The sequence below is a fragment of the Artemia sp. Qi Xiang Cuo genome, chromosome 16, assembly GCF_049724085.1.
Source record: "Artemia sp. Qi Xiang Cuo chromosome 16, ASM4972408v1, whole genome shotgun sequence".
Classification (NCBI taxonomy): Eukaryota; Metazoa; Arthropoda; class Branchiopoda; order Anostraca; family Artemiidae; genus Artemia; species Artemia sp. Qi Xiang Cuo.
The window spans coordinates 48,662,894-48,678,193 of NC_142809.1; positions in this window are offsets into that span (position 1 = coordinate 48,662,894).

Here is a 15,300-nt window from a genome sequence, read left to right on the forward strand (position 1 = left end):
TCGGCTATCCTTCGAAAATATAGTTGGCATTGGGAACCGACACATTCTAAATTGTTAAAGTTTTTACGGACAAAAGTGCTGTCAAATTCTACGAGTTGGTTTTTCTTATTTTCCAAGTGTAAACCTATCACAAATCACCATTAACAAATAAACGAAATCCATAACTAACAGAAATTATAATAGATAGCCTAGTCAAACTCAAAACGAGCAAAAAGTAAAAGGAGTGTGGCTGAGAACTCCCATGTCTTCTTCAGACCAGAAAAGAACTTGCACTTTACTTAAGAAAAAACGTGTATTGTCAGTTTGATATACACATTGTGATATATATTTCTTATTGTCTTAATACTTCTTTATTTGTTGAAATAAAAAAAGTGAAAATATTTCAAACGTATTTTGTTTTTAGTAAAGTGCATGTTACTTTCTGATCTTGAGATGTGGGGGCTGTCAGCCCTACTCATGCTAATTGTTGCTCTTTTGAGTTTGAATAGGTTATTTATTGTTATTTATGTTTGTTTTGGGTTCTATCCAGGAAAGCGTAAAGACTTTATAACAAACTTGGAACCGGATGATTCAACATTAGCGGATGCAGTGCTCAGGTGGAGAAATAAGGAATGGCAACTGTCAGTCTCTTTGAAGCAGGCTGCAGAAAATGTCTCGGCCTCCCTCAAAATTAGCCATGAAATTGACAATCGACTTGTTAATTCCCAGTTCATCGGTATAGTGAAACGTCTCCCCAGCAACGTGACGGAGGACCTTCTGAAAAATCTGTCAAAAAGACTGTGAAAAAGCAATCAAGTGTGGCAATTTGCAAACATTTAAAATGTATTGCCCCTCTAAAAGTGCTTTGTCCGCTGCCTTAACGAACCCGATTAAAATTGGTTTCGAATTATTCCGTCTAGAAGAATTCTGCTTTTTGCCTTGAAGGTGTTATCGGTGTCATCATGTGGGGCACATAGCGGCAGACTGTAAGGAAGCTGAAACTTGTAGCCACTGTGGAGAGACTGGCCGCACAAGCTCCCCTGAGAACCCTTGTCAAAATCCTACTTGATGCCTGAATTGCAATTAGACTAGGCGAACATCTTATTACTATGCCTGTTCTGATAACAGAAAAACCTTGAAAGAGGGATCACGCTCCCAAAATGTGTAGTATTCTGTCTTGAGATATAAATGGGAAAGCACTTGAGAAAACAGTTCTGCTTGATGCTATGAGCCTAACGAATGAAGTAATTTGTATACAGGAGCACCTGCTTTCCGAAGACAATACTAACCTGCTCAAGTTCTCAAGTTCACTCCAGTGTTTTATTCGGCCAGCTGAATGTGTGAAATCCAGAGGTCTGCTATCTGGTGGTTTAGCCACTTTGGAGAGAAAATCTCTTCAGGCTATACGTTTAGCATCAAGTAAACACTTCCTCGCTGTTAAAGTTTGCGATACTGTGATAATAAACGTCTATCTTCCTACTAATTATAGATCTAGCCTCTCGAACAGCAAGTTCACGGGTGCATGTACTCAGTTGAGCCGTTTTGTGAAGGCTCAAATTCCTGGGAATACAAAAGTTCTATTAATAGGGGACTTCAACTGTGACCTACTGAATACCGAATCTGAAAGGACTCAAATCGTTATAGGTTCCCTTCCTTATCAGTTAAATGTTGTTGATAAGGACAAAGCTTACACATTTATCAGTGCTGCCAACATCGTCTCAAATCTTGACCATGTGTTAACGAACTTCCCGGTGAGTGAGGAAATAAACGTTGCAGCTGATGGTTTATACTCTGACCATTTGCCTTTGTCATTGTCAATAACATTGGACTGTCCAAAGTTGTCGGGTCCATGCAAATCCCAATAGAGAGTATACAGTGACTGGAAACAAGTGTCGAATGATCTCTTCGCGGCTACTTCTGGGGATATCCTGAGTAAAATAAAAGTTCCCTTCCATCTGCTGCAGAGAAATGCAAACTCGTATTGCAGTGAAAGTGAAATACGTCTGCAGATAAACATTTACTGTGTAGAAATATCGCATGCTCTGAGTATCGTGGAGAGCGTAGCAGTTCCTGTGAAGCTTATCCGTAATAGATCACATGTAAAAGGGTGGTCTAGAAATCCGGAGCTAGCGGCGGCTTGTGCGTCGGCAAAGCTATGGCTGAAAATTTGGCATGATAGCGGGAAGCCACGAAGTGGAATAGTGAACAAGATTCGAATCCATACTAAACGAAAGTTCAATAAATCGTTAGATGCCCACCGTGCAACCCTCAAAGAAAATTTTGTGCAAAAGCTCAGTAGGAATCCAAACCTTATTTGGTCGCTTCGGTCTAAGCCTGAAGAAGCCAAGCCTACGTCTAATATTTCTGCTAATCAGTGGAGTGCTTACTTTGAGTCCGAGTTTAAAGCGCCTGATCCAGTTCTGCAGTCTAATTTCGAGAATGAGCTGGATTCTATGCTTACCGACACCTTTGACGATTTCTCAGTGTCACCGGTCACAATTTGCCAGGCCGTTAAAAAGCTGAAAAATGTACTAAAAAAACTGCGATAGTATTTGTGCTCGACATATTTCTTTAGGAGGTTATTTTCTTTACCATCACATTGCCCTTCTGTTTCAGATGCTTTTGACACAAGTGATAGTCCCGAGTTGCTTTAGTCTGGGTATGATTATACCGATATTAAAGAACGGGAAGCCAGCCCAACAGCCTTCTTCGTATCGGCCAGTAACAATATCTTCAGTATTTTGTAAACTATTCGAGATTGTTTTGTTTGATGAAATTTATGATAAGTGTGAGATGCCTCCACACCAGTTTGGTTTTCTAAAAGGCCTCGGGTGCACCCATGTACTTTATATTCTTGCTAACATATTACTTGATGCTCATCTTTCGCGAGAAACTTTGATCTTAGGTCTGTATGATGTCAGGAGAGCTTTTGACTATGGGATTCATGCCCAGATTTTGGTAGAGCTGTGTAAGCAAGGCGAGCGTTCTTCTACTGTAAGGCCACTATGTAAAATGCAAAGGAACCTCAAGCTTCGTGTTCATTTGCAAGATGGTGAGCTTAGTGGGAAGTTTTCCGTACATGAGGGAATTAAGCAAGGGGCTATAACGTCTCCTACTTTGTATAATAACAGTGTTAATGATACAAAACAGGTTATCTATCCAAGCTATATTTGCAAGCATATTGACTTGTCACTTGTGGGTTTTGCAGATCTTTTAAATCTGTCTCGGTTGCTTTCTTCATTAGAAAATAATTTCTCGCGTCTTGAAAAAGTTATGCTGATATTGGTTTGCAGTTTAATGTAGAAAAGTCTGCCGTTTTGTCTTTTAATTGCCCTGAAGATAATGCTACAGTCAGGCTTGGTGGAATTAAGGTAACACCATCTAGTCACATTACGTACCTTGGCCTCCCTATTGGTCGTAATCTTCGAGAGACCCAGTCTTTGCTTATTGAACACCTTTCTAAAAAAAAGTGCGCATTGCCTATGCGGGTGTTGTCACTAGCTATTGCAATTCAAGCCGTAAATATTTGACTCGTCTTTATAATGCAGTAGCTTTGCCTCATGTCTTGTACCTGTCTCCTTTTTGGAAGCTCCTGAGTGGACAAAACAACAAAGACATAAGGTTGGTATTTTTCAAGTATGCTCGATATCTTCTTCAAATGCCGCCTTTTGCTAGAAACCACCATATTGTTGCGAAATATGGAATTGTTGAGCCTCTGAGTGCCGTGGAGGAGGTAATTCAGAATTACGTATTTGTTTTTCTTGCCAGTTTTTGCTTTTTCTTTGTTTTCTATTTTGTGCTCAGTCTTTTTCTGTTGATTTGTAAGACAGGTTATTAATAAAATTCATTCATTCATTCATATCGTATTTTTATTTAACTGAAATTTCCCGTTAATACTTTAAATAGAGTAGTGTGGTATTAGTAGTGCATGGTAGTTGTAGTATTATTGGTAGCATGCGAATATTACCTTTTTGATCATCTCTCTTATTATTTCCTTAATTTTCCAAATTAATTCACTCAGTCATTCATGTGTTTTACTCTTTTGACAATCCGTGTACACATAACGTGTTTTGATTTAGTTCAACAATCCCCTGAACATGCTCTGAAAGTTTCAGCTGAATATCCTTCGTTTTCTTGGAAAAAAGTTGAAACATGCATACCCTTCTCAATAACATATGCTAGGTGTAAACAATTAACGAATTACTTAACTTACAGCCCCTGTCCTGAAGACTCAGGGGAGGTTGACATCCCCAAAGACATAAATACTTGGCCTTTCAAAAATTCTGAACAAAGTATCTCTCTTAAAATTTCGATCAGATGTGTTGGGGAATGATAGGCTTGGGGGAAGGGGACCATTGCCCTTATTTAATTATGGCTCTTACCCGTTCCATAAAAACCTTATATGTCCCAGGCATACCTTACGACCCTTGCCAATAAGCTCTGGAGGATTGTTTACACCCTAAAGACATTGTTATAAATTTTTAGACTATTGGTAACAAAATGGCTATCTCATAATATCAACTGAATGCGTTTTGGGAAAAGATGATGTCAGGGAGGGGGGCCATTTACTTGCCATTATGAAATCTGTTATCCATTATGTTAAGTCTTATCGGTTGAGTTTGCGGAAAATACGATGTTGGGGAGGGGGGAGGTGCCCCCAGTTCCCTTCACTCTTAAAAAAGGAACTAAAACATTGAATTTCCATTTTAATAGGACCCCTTCGGAGTTTATACGACCACCCTTTCTATGAAAAGCTTATATGCCTCCATGGCATAACTTAAAACCCTACCCCAGAGGGCTATGGGGGGGATGTCATCATCAAAGACATAATTTCCTGACCTTTTAACTACGCTGAACAAAATGACTGTCTCAAAATTTTGTTTGGATGTGTGCGGGGAAATTTTGGGTGTCGGCGGGGGGTTAATTTAATTTTTAATAAACAAACCTTTTTGACAAATTTAAAGAATGAGTTCTGCTTGTCTGATTTCACGGGTATACTGACAAAAATGTAACACTGTTCAAAAAATTTATGATTTTGAATACCCACCAGAATAATATTTTGGAAAATCGCGCTTTCAGGTAGGAATATGCTCAAGAGTGTTTGTATATTCACTATAAGCAAGTAAACTCCGTTTCTTTGACTCTCTCTAGACTCCTTTTTAACTCTTTATAAGCAAGTAAACCCCTGTATTAACTCTGTATAAATAATTAAACTCTCTGTTATTTATATTATAACTCTCTCTAAAGAAGCGGATCCTCTGTTTCTTTAGCTCTATTTTAACTCTCCACTAACAGGCAAACTCTCTGTTTCTTCAACTCTCTATTTAACTCAACTCTCTGTTTCTAAAACTCCCTGTATACTCTCTATAGACAAGAAAACTTTGTTTCTTTAACTTTGTTTAGTGATCACATATAGATAGTACTTGTTGGTCAGTTAATATTTGTATTTTTCGATGGCTAACAATGGTTAGCAAAAGTTAAGGTGGCAGAAACAGATCTAGTAACAAATGAGCTTTGAGACAGATATTAAGCAAAACAAGAAACGAACCAAAAAGATGGAAAATGAAAGACAAATCAAATGCAAAAGGCTCAGTGAAAAGTTTTTCCTCTTTATCACTATGGGCAATATATATTTTTATTTTAATGTCCTCTGTACTTATGAAAATTATGATCAAATTTATAATACTGTTTTAACACTTTTTTTTATAGAAAACCTTTACTTTTCTCGGAAATTTCGTACGTATAGTCTTTGTGATCAAGTTCTTGACGTAAAGGTTTGGAAAAGAATGGAGATATGTTGGTTTTAATTTGAACATTGCTCAACCCATCAGATTCAGAAGTGGCTTGATTGGGAGTCGAAGTGGAGGAGGGGGTAAAATGATTCAACCCCCCCCCCCACCATTTCTTGTGAAATCACACAAGATGTTTATTTAGACCTTACTGAAGTCTCAAATGCTCCATTCAGAGACACTTTAAGTTATATTTTCCATCTCCAGGATAGAATCACAAACCGAAAAATGAATATACCGAAAACTGAAAATCCTAGAAGTCGTTTATTTTGGCTTCATCCAGTCCCCAGGCAATCAATGTAGTCAGAAGTAGTCTACATTGTATTTTCCTTCTCCTGAAAAGACTTGGGGATTTTCAGACTTCTCAATAATTGATTTTAGCACTGCTTAGCTTCAGTCGTAGATACCAAAAAACAAATTTTCATTTTATTATAATAGATTCAAACCGTTGTTTTAATCAGCGGTCACCAGCTTGTAGTCCATAGACCACTGGTGGTCCATGAAAAAGTTTTGATGATCTACAAAGAAAAGAGAGAATTTCTAGATAATGTTCTTTTTTGTATTTCATGAACATAAAAACGCAAAATTTAAGAAACTTATCATAGATTTAAAAATTTTAAAGTTATGTTTATTATTTCATAGCCTTATTGTGACTGAAAAGGCTAAAAACAAACTGACATGGGGGCTTTGCTGCCACAGTTAACTATTTCTGCTGCTGTCAATTCTTGAATCACTATTCATCGACGTAAGGATACATTTTTGTTTTGCCAGCTGTTTCTACAAACAAATAAGCTTCATTCTCAATTTTCAATCCTATCTCCGGTATTATTTTATTACTCGTAGGAACTATACGTTCCTGATTCTCTGGATTGTTCTATTTTTCTAGGTTAAAAAAATTTAGCCAATAGAACCACAATGAGTGAGAAAAGGTAAGTGTGATTATTTTGCACTTCTTTTAAAAAAGCAAAGATAAAATAAGTGATGAAATTAGCAATAATAGTGAGCTGATAAGTGAATTAGATTTATAAGAGCATCAAGAAAAAATAGCAACAGAAGACTTAAAAAAGAAAGCATTAGAAAGATTATTCAAATAGGATGCGAAAAGGAAAAACGCAAAATATCAAGAAAATATTATTCAGACTACCTGAAATTTGAATTCAGTCAAGAGCCTGTTAGTAAAAATCAAATAGTAGGTAAGTGAGTAAGTTTATTTATAACCCGCAATATAAAATAAATGCGGAGTAAAAAAGAAAAAAAAATAATATTATCCACAAGGAAATAATAAGAAAAACATAACATAAGTAACATAACAATATTTATAAATCTCTAATCTGAAAAAAAATAAGTGAGGGGGTCACTGGCAAATATCTTCCTTGAAGTATTGGTCCTCAGGTCCTTAGCGATGTTGTCAAGCAGCACTAGAGGGTCGATAAGTCCAAAATGAGAAATAATCTTGTGATTTCTGTACCACCTTGGTAAATATAGCAGGAATTTACAATATTTAAAATAGCCTCTACTTAGCTAAAGACGGTCTTTTTTGCACATTAAAGGCTGCAAACCGGAAAGAAAAGATTTGTAGGAGAACTAAAACTATGGTAAAATTTAGATAAGCCTTGGCGACTGCACCTCCCTCTATTAGGCGAGATTTTACCATATGCGAAGCGAATACACTGCAGAACACTAGCAACCAGAGACGAGCATGTAGTCGAAAGTGTTTCAGAAAAAGTAATCCCAAGCCATTTCAACTTTGAGACACACCTGAGTAGCATTGTACCCACATGTAAAGGAGGAGTTGGTTTAGAAACACTAAAACACAGAAAGTAGCATTTCGAAGAATTTACAGAAATCCCAATAATACTTAAAGCATTAATCAGAACATTTAGATTTTTTGTGAGGCCTGACCTAGTGTGACTAACTAGCAGAACGTCATCATCATAGACAACGTGACTAACAGCAGTATTTTCTAAGAACACAGTAGGAGACAGCATTCACAAAAAGTCTGCAAACACAGTTTGAAAACTATATGGATACAGCACACCACCTTACCGCACTCCCTTCTTTACTGAGATAGGTTCGGATATATCAGCCATTCATTTTAACTGAACCAACGAATTGGAATACCAATACTGTAGAATATTTACTACGGAAGAATTAACTCCTGCCTTAACGAAGCAGTGAAGCACTTGCGAATGTACATCGTTGTCAAAAGCACCCGAGATATCAACCGAGCAAAAATAAAGTAGCCCTTTTTGCATTTTTCCCGAGACTATAAGCTGACCAAGTATATGATGGGCTTGAGAACAACCAAAACCAGCTCTGAACCCAACTTGATAATAAGAAAAATCACATTTAGTCAAAACTTTGGGCAATACAGCATATTCGAACTGCTTGCTCTTGAAGTACGACACTGTAGTTGGTTGATAACTGGAACACTGATCTCCATCATTTTCCTTTTTCAAAACTGATGTTACAATTCCCGAAAGAAAACTATCTGGAACTAAGGACTGGACTAAACACGTATGGAATAGGAGCTGAATGTGTGATAACAATAATGGACGCTTAGTGGTGAGGATATTGTAACACACACCATCCATATCGGAAGCACTTGATTTCTTAACACTCTTAAAAGCCCAATAGATATCACCACTGGATATTGACAATATATGGACTTGCTGAAGAACTCAAGGAAGCGTATTATGCAATAAGGAAGAAAACATGGACTGGATAGAATGATTAAATGTAGAAAAAACACAAGTAAAATGAGCAACAAAATCACTGATTTTGATAATTGAAACGGTAGCAGGCATACACTTTCTGCTAATAATTACATTTGAACAAGACTTCCGATCCCAGGGGCCTCCAAAGCATTCAGGCGGGCTTGACGCAAAGAAGATCTAAACTGACGTTTCAAATTTTGCTTAATTTTAAATACTTCACCAGACTTGGACTGATCACAAGCAATCCAAAAGTGAAGCCAAAACTTCGTGCGTTGTTTAGGCTTTTTCACTTGCCAAATCTAACACGTTCAATATGAACTGAAACTGAAGCAGCTGCCTTCAAACAATGTGCAATACGGTAATAGTAACAATTTAAATCGATCTTAGCTGTTACAGAGCTAAGATCTCTGTAAGAAACCTTACAGAGGTTTTTCCAAGGTGAAAAGCCACTTTCAGGCTCGATAATAACGAGAAAAGAACATACAAATAAACTTCAGAATTTACTCGTTTCAAATTTGGCTTATAAAACCATTTATTATGGTAAAAAAATGGTTATAAGCCAGTACAGCAGACGACTCAATTCTGCAAGTTAAAGGCAAGTGATCATCCTCAATTCTATCATCTAAAAACATGACAGAGGGAATCACGATTGATCCACTTGAAACTATAGTACAATAAAGGTTTGATTTAGAACCATCATGGTTATAAATTTAAGTAAATTGTTTATTTGTATTGACGAACTTATAGCCACTAGGCAAATCATCAAAATTAGGTCACTTCTTTCAGATTGGGACAGAAGATTGGCATTGATATTACCGGCCATAATATAATTTAATCCCCGATTGGTCACTCTTAGCAGAAGAGTTCTGAGTCAATTACAAGAACCTGCGAAGACAGATAAGGAAGATATGTTCTTGCGATTGCATGGAATATAGACATTGATGAGGACAATAATACCGCATTTTATTGCAAGTAAATTGCAAGAAATAAGCTCAGGTTTCTTAGCGAGGCGAACCAAAGTTGCAAGACCCCCAGTGGGTCGACCGTGCGTTTTTTTATATTCACTTACAAACTTGTGATGGGTGGGTGACCGTTTAAGAGTATCTGTATTGGCTTTAGTTAGAAAATGTTCCTGTAGAAAAACTATATCATAATCATGAAGCTCATCAATAAGAAGATCTTTGTCTTTGGCTCTGTTAATTTTAAGTGAAACAAATTGAAATTTATTGCTACTAGCAATCCTTTTTTATCCTTATTCAGATCTTTTTTTTAACACTGGACATCTGAGGCTATAGGAAACATGATTTCCTCGCAGTTGGTGCAATTTGGGCTTTCAGTGCAAGGAGTATCACGTTTGTTACAATTTCCACCAGTGCACCGTGAACACTTTTGATTAGTCGATGGAAGTGGGCAATTTCCGACACTGTGGTTCGGAGACTGACAACAGTAACATTTAGGAGATAACTTTTGGAAAGGTCTAATTTTAAAAAGCTCGTATACCAAATGCACACCCTCATTTATAGCTTGATTTAAGGCATCATCGTCTAGAAATTCAAGGCAAAATGATCTAGAATTTCCAATTTTAGTATGATCGAAAAGACCAGGAATCATACTAGTAAGCTCTGATTTTTGCAGAAGAACAGGGATGTTACTCACAATACCAAACACGTTTTGATCAAGGACATGAGAGGATATATTTAGCTGACTAATTGCAGTGGTAGCGAGAGAGACGGCTGAGGCTTTATCTCGGGTCTGAACTACCCACCTTTTCTTGACAGGATCAGATTTCACACTTACGGTACCGTCATGACCATTCAGGGTATCAAGGGTCTCCTTGAGCTCAAAGGAATCATTGAGGTCAGTAGCTGTTTTTTTAGAACAACTGCAGAGGACAGTTTTGATGAGACAGAACACTACTGCATTAACGACTGAGGACATCCAATTGTTCCAGAGAGGAGATTTTTCACACACTCAGACAAAGAGCGCAGCTCAGACAAACAGGAGTTTACACGGCAACTCAACGAACAAAAATCGTCGGCAAGAATAAGTGGTACTTCACTAGGGTGGCGGATAACAAAGACTGGCAGACCAACGTCATCAGCATCATACATTGCGCTATTATCAATAATATCAGAGACACTATTAATAAACACATTTGTACCCACTCTCTTAGGCTGAATTACCCCAGGATGGCAAAACTGGAAGATTTGCTTCCTCGCATCAGAAACCTGGGTGAGCATGAAAAATTTAGACATATATTTCTTCATAATATATAGAGAAAAGCTTTTTTTGATACTGTTTTGGACAAAATTCAGAACAGGACAGTAAACGAGTGATCCAGTGGTCCACGCCATCAGCACCACATGCTGAATAAATACAAAGTGAAGGAATGTAGGAAAAAGGGAAGTGTAAGGACCTTCTCAACTGTCCCCCGCGATTTATGGGTAGCTTAATACCAGTAGGTACAAAACGTCCCTTGCGGGAGGTTCCTTTCCCTCTTCTGCTTTTTCCCAGTACGCTTCTTAAGTAGTGACCTTAAACAACATAGTTGCTGAACAATATTCCCCATAAATGGCTTCTTACTTGATAGTATTCGAAATTGCATAAAATAAAAAGCCAAATACAACTTCTTTGCTTGCTGAATTTTCCAGGCAAAACAACTAACTTCAAATTTCTTAAAGAGTTTGACAGTTATTTCCTGAAGCACGAATCTGAGTAAGAAGAATGCTTTTTTCAGCCGAAATTGAGTGAAAAAAATGTATTAAAACGTGTCCACAAAACTAAACGAAATATTTTCCAATGTTATCAAAAATTGTGAATGAAACTAGACATAAAGCTCTGATATTTCAAATGTTGGATATTCTCTGTAAAGAAATGGGTTCCCCGGATACTCACCTTCTTCTTCATACTAAGGTAAGATAGCTGTCAAAAGTAAAATACTGAGCCGACTGTTTGTCTTGCGTGAAGAAGCTAGATTATTGTTTCAGCATCAAATTGATCAAAAATTTCAAGGACTCTTGTCTGAAGATGAGGGGGTGACTAAGCTTGCAGACCTGGCAGATAATTTTCTTCTATTAAATTGACTAAACTTACAAGGACAGCTTAACGATGTGTTTACATTACAAGGAAAGATACATTTTTCAAAAAAATATCACTCTGAAAAACGTGGTTGGCAGATGGAGACTTACAAATGTATATAAATTCTGGTAAATATATGCAAAAGAAGGATCTCAACCGTCAAACGGTATCCATGATTATTCAATAGTACTTATACTCGCTGACAGAATATTTTGAATTATATTACCTAAGAGAAGAAGAATCCAGACTTGGAAATATGTCGACAATGGATCCATTTGTATATTCTACGGAAGGGGACAAATTAAGCATAAAGGAAAAAGAAAGCCTTATTAATCCTTCTTGTTTTGATAGTCTCAGATTAAACTTCAAGTCCTCTTTATCAAGAGCTCATTTTTGGATCAATCAAAATAAACACCCATTACTGAGTGAAAAGTCTATGAATTTTTTTCAATTTTGCAATTGTATATTTATGTAAAAAAAATATTTTCATCTGTGAGAGTAATTAACACTCGGTACTGCTCTTTTCATGAAATATATGCAGTTCTTCGTCTTGTAAAAGCATCATTGAAACCGAATCCCCATATCATGATGTCAAATAAACAAGAGCAACCATCCCAAAACGTCCGTTTTTTTTTATAATTACTAAACAGTTTTTACCTTTGTGTAAATCTCCTATTTACTACATTAAAACTTTTCTGACTATCATCTTTGGATGTATTTGCATAAGTTTTTTGCATCAAATCCATATTAGTGGTCCACCAAAAAAATTATACATTTAGTGGTTCATCAACTTTCGAAAGGTTGATGACCACCAGTTTAAATTAAACCAGGTTTAAAAACACTGGACTGGTGGCCTAGCAGCTTGCCTTAAGAAACTATTAAAACTCGTATCTAATTTATTTCTGTCGGATCGTTCAATAGTTTGGAAAAAATTAATTGGAGCCTGATTAGATAGTATTAACAAACCAAAACTTGCATTACTTGCATAGAGTGTAGGTTGAACTTTGACTACGAGTGGAAAAGAAAGCAGGAAATTTTCCAACATAATGGAGAAGTATTCATAATTTAAATGAAAGGAGGGTCACGAGACAATTTCAAAGCTAGTGCATCCAGGAAAGTAAAATAACTCGATTACAAAACAAGATTGAAACGGATACAACACTTGAGAAGGACACGCAAGTTTTGGGTATGCACTCAGATTTTGTTCCCCAGAACCGGAGTGTTTTTAAGAGTTTGGATAGCTTTTTCAGTCAGGAGATAAGTTTTTGTCAAGGACGAAAGTAATGAGTAATGTAGAAACTTCTGAAAAACAGAAATTATATAAAAAAAATTATTCAAATATAGGGCAAGACATCTTTGATCAAAGAACCAACAAGGTATTTTTACATTTTTTGCTAACATTATATCAGTAGTTGCTGGTTCCAATGCCAGTGTCAAAAATGTCCGAGAAAATTCTATGTTGAATGCTAGAGATATCTTGGTAGAAACACAATCTACATCATCTCCTGTGTTTGAGCTATGTAAAGAGGTAACAGTCAATTGCACTTAAAAACATCTTAACATTTCAAATATTAGTTGATTTGTTGTCGAAAGTTAAAGTGACTATTTTGAAAGTATAATTCACAAGGTTCTAAGAATAAAGAAGTTAAAACCAAAGGTTACCTTATTTCATGTAGTCCTAATCAACCAAAGCTGAGTGTATTCCCACTTGAACCTTTAATATCAACAAAAAAATAGGGATGTTTTCATCTGAGATGGCATGAGGATTACCAGTTCTCAGAATACAATATCATGAAAAATTCTTCTCGCTTCGTGTGCATCCTTTTTTCCAGTGGATCAAGAAAAGACATGTTCAAAAAAGTTTGGATGGAAAACGCTCAACGTCAAGGGCATAAAATGAAGAGCCAAGTAGAGGCGAAGAAAGAAAAACTGGTAAGTGATTTCTCTTTCTAATCACATAAGGCAACTTCGTCTGATTTTGTCACCCAAACTAAGGTTTCAAAGCAAACAAAAATGAAGATACAAACGGAGATTGTGAAAATTTTTGGACGTTGCAAGGACCCTAGCAAGACAAGGCATTGCCTTTAAGAGAACTGAAGAACAAAATGGCAACTTGGTTCAAATTCTTCAACTTCTAACGAGATATGTTGCTGCTCTTGATACCCAAAATAGACCATACCAATTTACCTATTTATGTTCATTTGCTCAGAACGAGTTCGTTTATATGCTGTCACCCAAAGTCAAGGAAAAGATTCTCACCAAAGTCTTGGATTTAAAATTGAATCCTGTGATTTCGGATACGACACACGATGCTTCACATTCTGGCAGGCTTGCGGTTATAATCCGCACGATCAGCGTGAAAGGGACACCTAAAGAAAGACTATTAGGTGTTAGCAAGGCTAATAACAAAACCAGACAAGGTGTGGCAGAAAGTATAATAGGGACAACGCCAAGGAAAGTGATTCCTCTGGATAGACTAGCCTTTCAGGCAAGTCTATCCTTTAAGGAGCAAAAATTTGGTAATTGCAAAAATAGTTGTATATGTTCTAACAAGGGATTATAACAATTCAAAAAACAAAAATGGAAAACCAAAAGTTTGAAGCTTAGTAGACAGTATGTGTTAGAAAACAGACCTGCTTTTATAATCAAATATCTTTGAAAAGACTTCAGTGTGAAAAGACATATCAGTAGGAAAAACTTTACAATAGGTAGACTAAAATAAACATGTAGACTAAAAAAAATAAAAAATTTTCTTAATACTTCGTTGGAAGAAAAAGAATTTTTTTCCCTCCGCCTGAAAAATTAACAAATCTACATCCTGGACCATCATATAAGAGTAGGCCCATAAGGGCAGGTAAAGCTAATGGTATGAGAAAATTGTCTGAGGCAATGAAAATTCAAAATAAAGAAGAAAGAAAAATTTGGTTAGAAGATCGGCGACAGCGAGAATCAAAATGTGTAAAAATTGAATATAATAGCAATGAGAATTAAAATGATGAATTTTTGGAGTCACCCTAACTATGAAGCGGGATAAGACCAAGAGAACAGAACGAAACAATTAAATTCACAACCGGTGAAAATGAACAACCTGGACTATCAAATGAGACTTGTAAGTGCTGTAAGTACTTGTATCAAATTTGTAAGTGCTATATTTGATAATTCATTGGAAGAAAAAGAAATTTTTGTCCCACGACTTGGACAATTAACAAATCTACAATCTGGATCGCCATTTATTACTAGACCAACTAGACCAATAAGGACAGCTAAAGCAATGGGATTTGTAAATTTGACTTATTTACTGAGAAAATCAAAACCACGAAACAAAGAAACGTGGTGTTATAAGATAAACGACAGCAGATTAAAAACTTACAAAAATTGAAGATGATAGTTATGATAATAGGGTTTGAGATGTTAACATGGATTTACTATACCTTTGTTTAAAAAATTAAGTTTCGGCAATATAAATTTCATAATGAAAAAAGACAAGCCCTGGTAAAAGTCGAAGTTCAAAATTTTATAAAAGGTTCAAGCGATAAAATAGCTATAAATCATGATATTAGAGCTTATAAACACAAAAGCCAAGAACCAGATACTGCTACATCCACTGTAAAAAAAAACAAAGCTTCGGTGTTTATTTTTTTCAGAATGACAAAAGACAAGCCAATGCCAAAGTTAAAGGCCGAATAAGAAAAAAATGTAATTTTAAAAAGGCGCTAAGTCTAATTTAAGGTCATTTA